Raw genomic sequence first — 10,108 nt, 5'->3', positions numbered from 1 at the left:
GGTGGCCAGAAGGGAAGTGTTAAGGTTTAGGGTTTAGAGTTAGGGTTGGGTTGGTTTAGGGTTTGGGCAGGGTTAGGGTTAGAACTAGGGTTAGGGTTAGGGATTAGGGTGAGGGTGAGCATTAGGGTGCTCAATACATTTGCTGCTTGGTGGATGTCAGGTAAATATTGGTTAACCGAGTTACCTTCCCTCCGCTAGCTAGGGATTGTGGAGGTCCTGAAGGTCCTTGCTACTGTGTTTACGCTTTAACCAAAACTTTAGAAGAAATGCAGAGGCCCCAAGGGAATTGAGGAAAGCACCGTTCTGCTGGTCGTTCAGGGGCAAATTCAGAAGCTGAATTTCTAAAAGTTGCCCCAAAGCTGTTCAACCCTATGTGCGGAATTTTAAACCTTCGCGGGGCTGGGAAGGAGGCAAGACTACGAAGTGACGCACAGATCACACGGGATTTGTGATGCCCCCGCACAAGACAGGCTACGTAGGATGAGGATTACTGAACTTGAAGCCTGGCTCTCTGCCACTACCTGACCTGGAACGAGTCCCTTAAGTTTTGACTAAGTCCCCTGTCCCCTCCATCTGTGAAATACGGAGGATGTGGGCTCCATAATAATACCCAGGCATTTAGGTTCTACCCTTTGCCAGGTGAGGCGTTTCCCACATTCTCTCTTTCGATCCTTGGAAGAACAGCGGTCGATTTTACTCACCAACCCCATTTTACCCGGGACGTGCAGTTCAGTGTTTAAGGAGCACGCCCCAGGTCACACAGCCAGACGGCGGCGGAGCTACATTCCAATCCACGGGGTCCGAATCTGACAGCACAGTACCTGCCCTAACGTTTCTCTCACCTACCCCGATGCCGCCACCTCCTCTTCCTCCCTAAACTGGCCTCCAGCGCGCCCTTTTGCTACTGGACATGCTCTGTCGCTCTGGAACAGTTTTCACTCGGCATCGGGAAATTTTTCACGCCACTCTGGGAGCCGAGCCCGCCCTGCCCGTGGCTCCTTCTCACTGGATTGGTCGAACTCCAAGAGGAAGAGAGTAGCGGGACGGGCAGCGAGGAGGCCCAGATGACCTCCCAACGCCCCAGCGCTCTGGGCGGGCGCGCTCTGAGAGTGTGTGCTTCTCCTGGGAGAGAGCACGAGAGGCCCAGGGTCGCACACAGTGGGCGGGGACAGGAATCGGGAAAGTGGGGGTATTCGCTGCTGTTGCCATGGCAGTGACGCTGGCATCCGGGAGCGACCCCGGGCCCTTGCCGGTAGCGCGCACGCACACAGAAACATGCACGCGCGCCCTTGGCCCCTCCCCACAGCCACGCAGGGGGCAAAGGTCAAACTCAAGGGCGGACCTGACCGGCGAGAGGGAGCCCCCGCCCCTCGCCGTGACGACTGCAGACCCGCCGAACCCCGCACCCGCCGCGGCCCGGGGTGCGGGTGGGCGGCCCCTCGGCGGGAGCCGGCCAGGTGAGCGCGGCTGGAGGAGAAGGTGTCCGGAGAGGAGAGGACGCTGCGAGCTCAGTCCCCCGCGGGACCCCCTTCCGGGGGCGCCGACGGGCTCCGGGCGCGGCCTCTGGGGGGGTCGTGGGGGCCTCAGATGGGCCAGCGAGGGGGGCGCGGGTCAGGGCCCCGGGCGGAGCGGGCCGGGGCTGGGCCGGGGCTGGGCCGGGCGGGACCAGGGTGGACAGATCCGCCCGGGAGGCGCCAGGGCCCGGTCTGTGCGCGTGGCCAGGCCGGTGCTTGACGTTTGCTGCCTGTGGGAATTTCAGGACTAACCGATAAAAAAGTTACTCGGGAGACGGAGCCGCTTGACTGTCACGCGTTCTTCCCCGTGCATGCGGGAGATGGGTTGGTCTTGCATACACAGCACACACGAAACTGAATCTATGCCCAGTGGGCTTTAAAAGTAATAAAAACTCCAAAGCCCCTGAACAAGGTTAGACGAGTTTCAGGTGTCAGGCTTCGTGTTCCGTGGGAGAAAAATATAAAAGGACGCCCAAGTACTTGATGTGCCCAAGCAGTCAGGCTTTTGTAATCAGCTTCGGAGCGCATCACAGTGGTGTGTAGTTGTAAGGGCCAGGGTTAAGGAATCACGTTGACCCAGCGCCGCCGGGTTGGAGCCTCCCTGAGAGTCACCTAGAAAACTGTCACCAGCCCACTGCTGCGCTGACTGTGAATGAGCAGTGCTGTCGCTGGCTTTTCCCTTTCATGTTTTCCACCGTCATAGTGTACGCGGGTATGCTACCTGCTTACGGAATGTGAGAATGAATTATCCATAAACTCTCCACTTGGAAGTTACTAGGCAGGAGCTCTGGCATGTGTCTTTTTTCAATATTTGAAAGTTGTTTGGAGATTTCAAATATAATGGATTCAAAGTGATAGGGATTTTTTGAGTATAAATCATACCAGGTGAGTAATGTGGGGTTTTTTTTTGTTTTGTTTGAGACTGGGTTTCACTCTGTCACCTGGGCTAGAGTGCAATGGCCTCGTCATAGCTCACCACAGCCTCAAACTCCTGAGCTCAAACGATCCTCCTGCTGCAGCCTCCAGAGTGGCTGGGACTACAGACGCTATGCCCAGTTAATTTTTCTATTTTTAGTACAGAGGGGGTCTGGCTCTCGCTCAAGCTGGTCTCGAACTCCTGAGCTCCAGCAATCCTCTCACCTCGGCCTCCCAGAGTGCTAGGATTACAGGCGTGAGCCACCGTGCCTGGCCTTGGTGATTATTTTCTATCAGGTATTTATCCATATTCATTTTAGCCTAATAATAATTTTGTTCAAATACATTCTCTACACTCTTAAGGCTGATTTCATTGATCCCAAGTGAATTTCTTTTCCTACAGGAAGGTAATTCCATGTTTTGCCAAAAGACTCAATGGAAAAATTCTACTTTATTCCACACAATTCTACCAGTCAGAAGTAATTTGGATATTATGTATATTACAATTCTGCTTGTCAGAATTCTGAAATGGAAATATTTCATATGTGCTAAATATTTGCCATTTCCCAGGGGCAGTGAGCTGTTTACGTACGTTCTGCTCTGTGCCCAGCAGTGCTGGGCTTCCTCCCCTGCTGGTGTCCAGGGCACAAGCCAGAGAAGCTCAGCTCCATCTCTCTGTGGGCTCAGGCAGCCACTCCTCCTGCTTAATAAATAACTGAATTCAGTAGGGTAGAATTAGGAAACTACCTTTTTCTTCGCATTAAAAAGGTAATGTAAAATTTTAAGGAATGTTTCCACAGCTAACTTAAAATGGTATTCTTTTGGACTTTTCTTTCTCAATTCTTGAAAACAGCTTCAGCGGGGCCTTTTGGGGATATTATTGAAGAGTGGTGTTTTCAGGTATTAGAAAGCCCAGTTCAGTCTAAAGCCAACTTTCCATCCTGCATACAACTTAAAGGTTTCCTGTAAGCTCTCCACCCTCAGCCCAGCTCAACCCTGCCCCTAAACCTTGAGGTTCAGCGGTGGGAAGGATGGGCAATATTTGTTCCTTTACTCTCTTCTTTCTTCCCCTGTTTCACCCGCCAAACTCCTAGACTGTGGCTCTTGGTATATATCCATTTGGAGAATAAGATACTAGCTCCCCCTTCTGCCAAGCACCGGCACTCTCTGAGTGAGTCACTTGAAAGTCTTCCTCAGTTGGCTCTGGGGGGGTGAGACCATCCCTGTCTCATCTCTACCTATAAATTCACCTCTGTAGAACTTTCTTTCTAATGAATCTCTATTTTTGTTTTTCACAGATGCTGGGGAGATGAGCAATGGATGATTTTGGCTTCCTCTGAATAACTCCTGAGAGGGTATGTGTAGTTCCTCTGTGGGAGGACATTGTCACCTGTGTCAACAGATTTGAGGCTTTAGCTAAACTTGTGGGAGGTAGGGAAATGTCTAATTATACATCCTGTTATGTTTGCATATGTTAAAAGTCATATTGAGAGAAGAAAAACAGGATTATAAGTGGAAGGAAGGGGAAAACAGAAAAGATTATTGAAAAAATGGAGGGATAGAAAAATCGGGGGAATTGGGGAGAGAAGGTAAGACCGCCAACCTGGATATTCTGAAATTGTTGCTAATTTCTTGGCTTGCGTTAATTCACTCTCAGCTACGCTTGCCTGTGGATGATAAAGCATGATATTTTATTTGGAAAGAGTCTAATGTAATAAAATAAGAGATAACTTTAAAATGAAGAAAAGGCAATGAGGAACACTGCACTAAATAGCTAAAAGTTATTTTTTTAATTGTAGCAAACAGTGAAGTTGTTCTACCATCCATTTTCAGTTCCCTCGAGCGACAGCCATGGTGTTTAGAAGGGGAAACCTCATCTTCAGATCCAGAGGAGGGCTCTGGTTGCTCTAAACCACTTGGAATAATCCCATTTCCCTGTCATAGTGATTGATGCAGATGCAAATCAATCAGGAAATGGCACTTTCCTAGTTACATAAATTGGATCAGGGTGTCCCAGTCAGAGTGAAGCTTGAGACCATATGGTTTTAGAACCACCGGTTCTAACAACGGGCCTTGGCCTTTGCTCTGCCGTTGGATGTGAAGGAGTAGCCAGCATGCGTGCTGCTGGCAGTCATTTTATGAGGCCAGCCTGACAACAAGCCATCATTTAGAGGCCGGCAATACTGCCTTTTACATCTTTTTGGCCAAAACTAGCCACATGATTATCTCTATCTTATGGAGAGTCTGAGGTAAATCATTTTTCAGCTGGGCAAATTGACCCTCCCAAGAAAATGAAGGTTCTATTCATAAGAAAGGTTCTACCAAATTGGCCTTTAGATGACCCCACAATGTAAGAAAAGCATGCCACCCTCATTTCTCTAGCATCATCTCTTGACACTTTTCCTGACAAATTCTATGCTGCCAAATGAACTTTAATTAATCCCCACTGCAAGCCAAACATCCACTCACATAACCCCCCTCACACGTAATTTCTTGCCCTATGTCTGCCTTTCTTCATAGGTTATAAACTCCATGGAAGTTCCCTAATAGTGTCCCATAACTGACCATTGTCTTGATACACACTGGGTTCATAGTAAGTCTTTCTTTACTTATGGATAGAAGCATGGGTAGATAGATGGGTAGAGAATGGGTGGGTGGGTGGCTAGATGGATATATGGGTAGATGGATGGTTCAGTTCATTTATGGAAGGTTAGATGAATGGATGGATGAACGAATGGGTGGACAAATGAATAGATGGACAAATAGATCAATGTTACCTATACTCTCTCATGCCTGTGTTTACCCAAATGTTGCTCCCTTTGCCTAAAATGCTCTTCTCCCACTCTCCACCCAGCTAACTCCTGTCCAACTTTTAATATTCAGCTGAGACATCACCTCTTCCAAAAAGCTCTCCCTGATCATCCTCTCTGGACTAGGCGTCTTGCTTTTTGCTCCTGCAGTGCCTGGTGTATCTCTCTACAATTAGCTTTACTACTTTGCTGTGCTGGGCTGCAGGTCTGGCTCCCCTTGCCTTCAGATACTCAGCTGTCCGAGAGCAGCACCTGACTCTGAGTCTGTGTGCCCTGCACTGACCCCGCTGTATATCATGGAGTAGGAGCACAAGAAATTTTCAATGAAATTAGAATACAAATGAAAGTAATAAAGACCACATGTTCCTTGTTTCTAGGGAAAGACACGGCATGTGGAAGACACTGTGCATGAGGTGAATGAGTTCTTCCAGCTCTCTTCTCCAGCCCTGGAGCTCCAGAAAGAGGAGGATGAGCCAGACCCACTGCCCCCAGGTGAATGCTGCACATTTGTGGTAAGCCCAGCAGACGAGCATCTCAGCTCCTAAGGTGTCCAGGGGGGTAGGACCCATGGAGTCACGGCCCCTTCCACAGAGAGGTGTTGGGACTGCAATAGCCAGCTCTGACCAGAATGTCCGCCAGTCAAAGTCAGGTTCTGTTTTGTTGGTTTCATGAATGGAAAGCTTAGAGCTGGGGCTGGAGACAGGGAAGCCCACACCGTCAGATTAGGTTGGAACTCTCTAAGTTAATTCACAGCCTGAAAATACTGAGGACGGGCATGGAAAAGGAGCACTAACAATGGCTGTTGTAGATGTAGCCTAATTAATAGTGCACACCTCTGGGACCAGGAGCTTTCTGCAAGATGCATCTTCCATCCAGGCTGCTCCCTGTCATAGCTGCAGATGCAGGAGAGGATGGAGAAGAAAGGAGGATGAAAGATAGAAGTGATCATGCCATTGTGTCTGCACTGAGCTCAATATCACTTTATTTGCTTAAAAATATAGAAAAAATAAAGCAAAAAAGTCAACTTTATTTGCTGAAGCCGGCAGCCAGTCTCTGGGTGTTAGTTCACCAGTTTGATTGTTTTCATACTGTATAACATACTATTCAACCAGACTTGAAGTTTCTGGCACCTTTTATGTCATTTATCTCTAACTGTGTGTCCTGTCCCCACTTTGCTATCGGGTCATGTTTAATCCTCTGTTCTGGGTCCCTGGACTTTCACACCGAAGCCCAGGGCCTCACTTTTCCCAGCCTCGTCCCTGCATGCTAAAATTAGCGAAGCACCGTGGGTGGCGGAGGGGCATGGATAGGCACCTTCTCACATCCGCCTTCCCAGTGTGGGCGTCTGGGCTGGGATACCTTGAAATACCACAGAATCCCCTCTTCCCCTGCCAGGGAACACCCTCTGCCACGGTGACCCCAGGAGTCAGGGCCAAGGGGCAGGTTTTCTTCTCATTCTTACTCAGCAGGGAAAGTCAGGTTGGTCCCTCAATATGGAGAGTTTCAGGAGAACATCGTGGGTATCTGGGTCTTGATGTCTGAAGATCTGGAATATCAACTCTTCTTGGTCAAACTGACCTCACAGTACAGAAATGATAAGAAAGGGCACCTGTGTCCACAAACAGCTGAGGGGACATTTCTCTTGTGAGCAGACAAGGCAGGGTGTGGCCCAAGGACTGGCCACGAGAGGCACAGATGCCCTTCCAAGTGAGGCTGCGGGAACTGTGTCTCTCACGGCCTTCCAGAGTCCCTGAGCCCCAGAGGTGGGTCCCCTTGGGAAACCCAAATGCAGATGCTGGCTTCCTGTCATCTCATCGCACCAATCATTCTTGCCCTGAGCTTTATCTGGACTTCCTCCACAGCGTTTGCTCTAAGCTGAGGGGTCAGTTCCTCTGTGAACCCGCCCTCCGTCCACCTCAGACGGGCAGCTGTGAAGGTAGCTCGACAGCAGAGGGACTAGGTAGGTGCAGCAGCCTGTCCTCAGCTGCACTGAGGGGCCAGAAGAGCATGACTCGGTGAGGGTAAAGTAACAGGTGATCATCCTTAAAAATACATTCTATACAAATATCCCTGGTTTTAAGGAAGGGAAAATTAGGATTAGATGAGGGATTATAAAATATGCTGAGATTTAATTATTCAATAATCGTTTTAAATTATTAAACATGACAATTGTATAACGATATATTTGGCCACTGTTGTGCATTACTGTGGTGACAGAAACTTGTGAACACTGTGTCATCATTAGTTAATCATGAGATCAGTCCCTGGAGGGAGCTCACTGGCATATTCCCATGTTTGGGGTGGATGTTGGTGCCTAGAGAGTGTCTAAATGACAAAAGTCAGGGCCAAGACCACAGAGAGGGCTCAGGGTAGAGTGAGCTGAGAGCGTTCAGGGGTCACCTGTCCGTGTTGTGCGTCTGTCATTCCCAGGTGGCTCCCAGCATCTCCCCTTGTGAGTGGCAGGAAGATAAACTTCACCCACTGGAGAAAAGTGGCCCAGATGGAGAAAAGCTGGGACCCTGGGCCCTGAAGAGCCACTGGGCCCTGGAGCTGCAGGTGAGGAGAGTCCACCTCGCTCAGAGGATTGAAGACCTGGAGTAGGAGCTGTCCTTGCTCCTTCAGGCGGCCAACAGCAGTTCGAGCATAGGAGGGAGCTGGCCCAGCCAACACAGCAGCCTAAGGGGCACTGAGTCACATCAGATACTGCATGGTGGCCACCTCCGGGAGGTGCCTTCTCACCGAGAACATGAACGGCTTCCCCTGGTAGGAAGGAGTGGGCATCTGGGGCCCGGAGTGTGTGCTGGTTTTACGACGTGCTCCTACAGGGAGACACCTGGATTTCTTTCAGAGCCTGGACCTCAGCTTGTGCTCAATTCTGCCTTGAACTTTCTGGGGTGAGGGAAAATAAACTGACATGGGTTGACAAAATCAGGGTGTGCTCCTATCAGAGTCTGTGCCTCCATTTTCTCACTCAGCTGTGGGCCGTGGCTTCCCCCAAAAAACTTCAGTTGGGGCCCCTGGCTTGAGGGGTGAGAAGTGCTTGGGCGGGGCCTGAGAACATAGGTGCAGCCAGAGCACATCCACGCCCCATCTTCCATCACACCTCACGGCTGAGTCTCCTGGGCCCCCAGTGTGGCTTGTAGGGAGTCCAAGTAGCCATGTCCCCTCCTGGCTCCAGCCAACCTCCTGGACACAGAGGAGGGTTCGGTCTGTGGCCTGGGCCTCGTGACCACATCAGATGTCCCAGTACCAAAGGAGACTCTCTGAGAAGAGCCAGAGCCACATCCAGTCGAACTGGAGTTCTCTGACCCTGGACATACACAACCCTGTTCTCCGAGCCTTGGTCCAGCAGTTCCCTCCTCAGAAGGTCCCTCCCGCTGCGCTGTGCCCAGGTGAGATGTGCTTCATCTCTAAGACCCAACCAAGAGGCCCTTCAGTCCACAGAGCTTTTTCCCACCCCTTCCCAGATTTCTACCCCGTCTCCACCACATGTCTGCTTCCCATGAGTCACCTGTGCCCTGGATGGCCTTATCTTCCAGTCGGAGCTCCTCAAAGCACGGTGTGTGTCTCATTCACTTTTGTGTCCCTCTCTCTCACACACACATAGACACACTCACACACGTTCATGTACGTACACACTACACACATGCACATATAGACACGAACCAACATTCAGACATGCACATAGACACAATCACCAACACGGACATGCACACGCTGACACATGCACATATACCCTGAAAACACTGCTTTGCAGCTACAGGGTAGTAAGTGACCCATGAAGGCTTTAAGAATGTAATTGACTGTAAAGACATAGCTTCTAACCCAGAGATCACACAGTCATGTCGGGGTGCCACAAAGGCACGTGGGAAATTGTGCAGAAAATGGTACAAAACTGAGTGCCAAACCCTGTCCCTTGGCACCTGACAGGTGCGAAAATGAACCTGTCCTGGTGGTCTCTGTCCCAGGTTAGGGGAAAGTATGAGGACCTGTCAGGGACCCAGAACACATTACAGTAACAAAGAGGCCAGATGGAAACATTTTCCCTGGGGACAGCTGTTTGGATTCCAGCATCAAGTTCCATCTTCTCAGTCCCACAGGCATCAGAAATTATCTTGAAGCATTTAGCCAAATTATGTTATGAAGAGAGCTGGACTTACAAAGATTAGGCAGACAATAAGAATAAACCTTAAAATCATAAGGGAATAATAAGCCCAGTTTGAATAATAGCTTTAAACCATGAAACTAATTTTAAAGGTAATCAACTGAACATATTGAAAAGTCCAGACGTATGTGGTGAGAATTATTATATGGAGTCTTGCTTCAACCACTTAGGAAAAGCTGTTTATAGCATGGGAAATTCAACTTGTTCTGGGTTACATTTCAGTGTCTCTGGCTATGGCATCAGATAGTTTGGTGAACTTTCTGTGTGGCCTGTACATTACCCACAGACTTGTTTCTTGAAATGTATCTAGTTTCAGCTTATAGGCCTTAAGGCACAGAGAAGTTTCCATTTTGTATTTTTTGTAAGAAAGTTGGATGAGAAGAACCCAGAAAAATTAAGAAAATAATATAGAGAGCTACAGTCAAATAATGAATGTATTATAGCTGTTCTTTTTAGAAGTATAACTTTTTTTTCTCTGTATTGATCACATAGAAACCTCAGGTTTAATAACTTCTTAAGGCTAGGAAGCCAAACCAAGGCAGACTTCAGGTTTTATTTACTGTTGTAAGGATGATGGCTCTGACAGAAAGTGAGTTTTTATTAAATTTTTTAAGCCTAGGGACCCTTGAAGTCAGACATTGTATGCATATTTTCAAATATGATATTTTAGTCAAAGCCTTGGTAATAAATAAATCTGGAAAACA

At 48.9% G+C, this 10,108-nt stretch overlaps 1 long non-coding RNA gene across 8 annotated transcripts; it reads left to right on the top strand.

Annotated features, from left to right (window-relative positions):
* Positions 1-1,304: 1,304 nt before the first annotated feature.
* LOC123648338 lies at positions 1,305-8,167 on the top strand. 8 transcript variants are annotated; one of them, XR_006738571.1, is made up of 5 exons: positions 1,305-1,457; positions 3,728-3,784; positions 4,950-5,022; positions 5,617-5,751; positions 7,670-8,167. It is a non-coding gene; the product is annotated as an uncharacterized LOC123648338 (long non-coding RNA). The 8 variants fall into 8 exon arrangements; XR_006738574.1 differs by lacking the exon at positions 1,305-1,457 and adding an exon at positions 2,712-2,726; XR_006738575.1 differs by lacking the exon at positions 3,728-3,784 and having other exon boundaries at positions 1,309-1,457.
* The last annotated feature ends 1,941 nt before the right edge of the window (positions 8,168-10,108 follow it).

Source organism: Lemur catta, chromosome 12 (genome assembly GCF_020740605.2).
Source record: "Lemur catta isolate mLemCat1 chromosome 12, mLemCat1.pri, whole genome shotgun sequence".
Taxonomy (NCBI): Eukaryota; Metazoa; Chordata; class Mammalia; order Primates; family Lemuridae; genus Lemur; species Lemur catta.
Note: the sequence above shows the minus strand (reverse complement) of the source record. Positions and strands in the feature narration are given on the sequence as shown.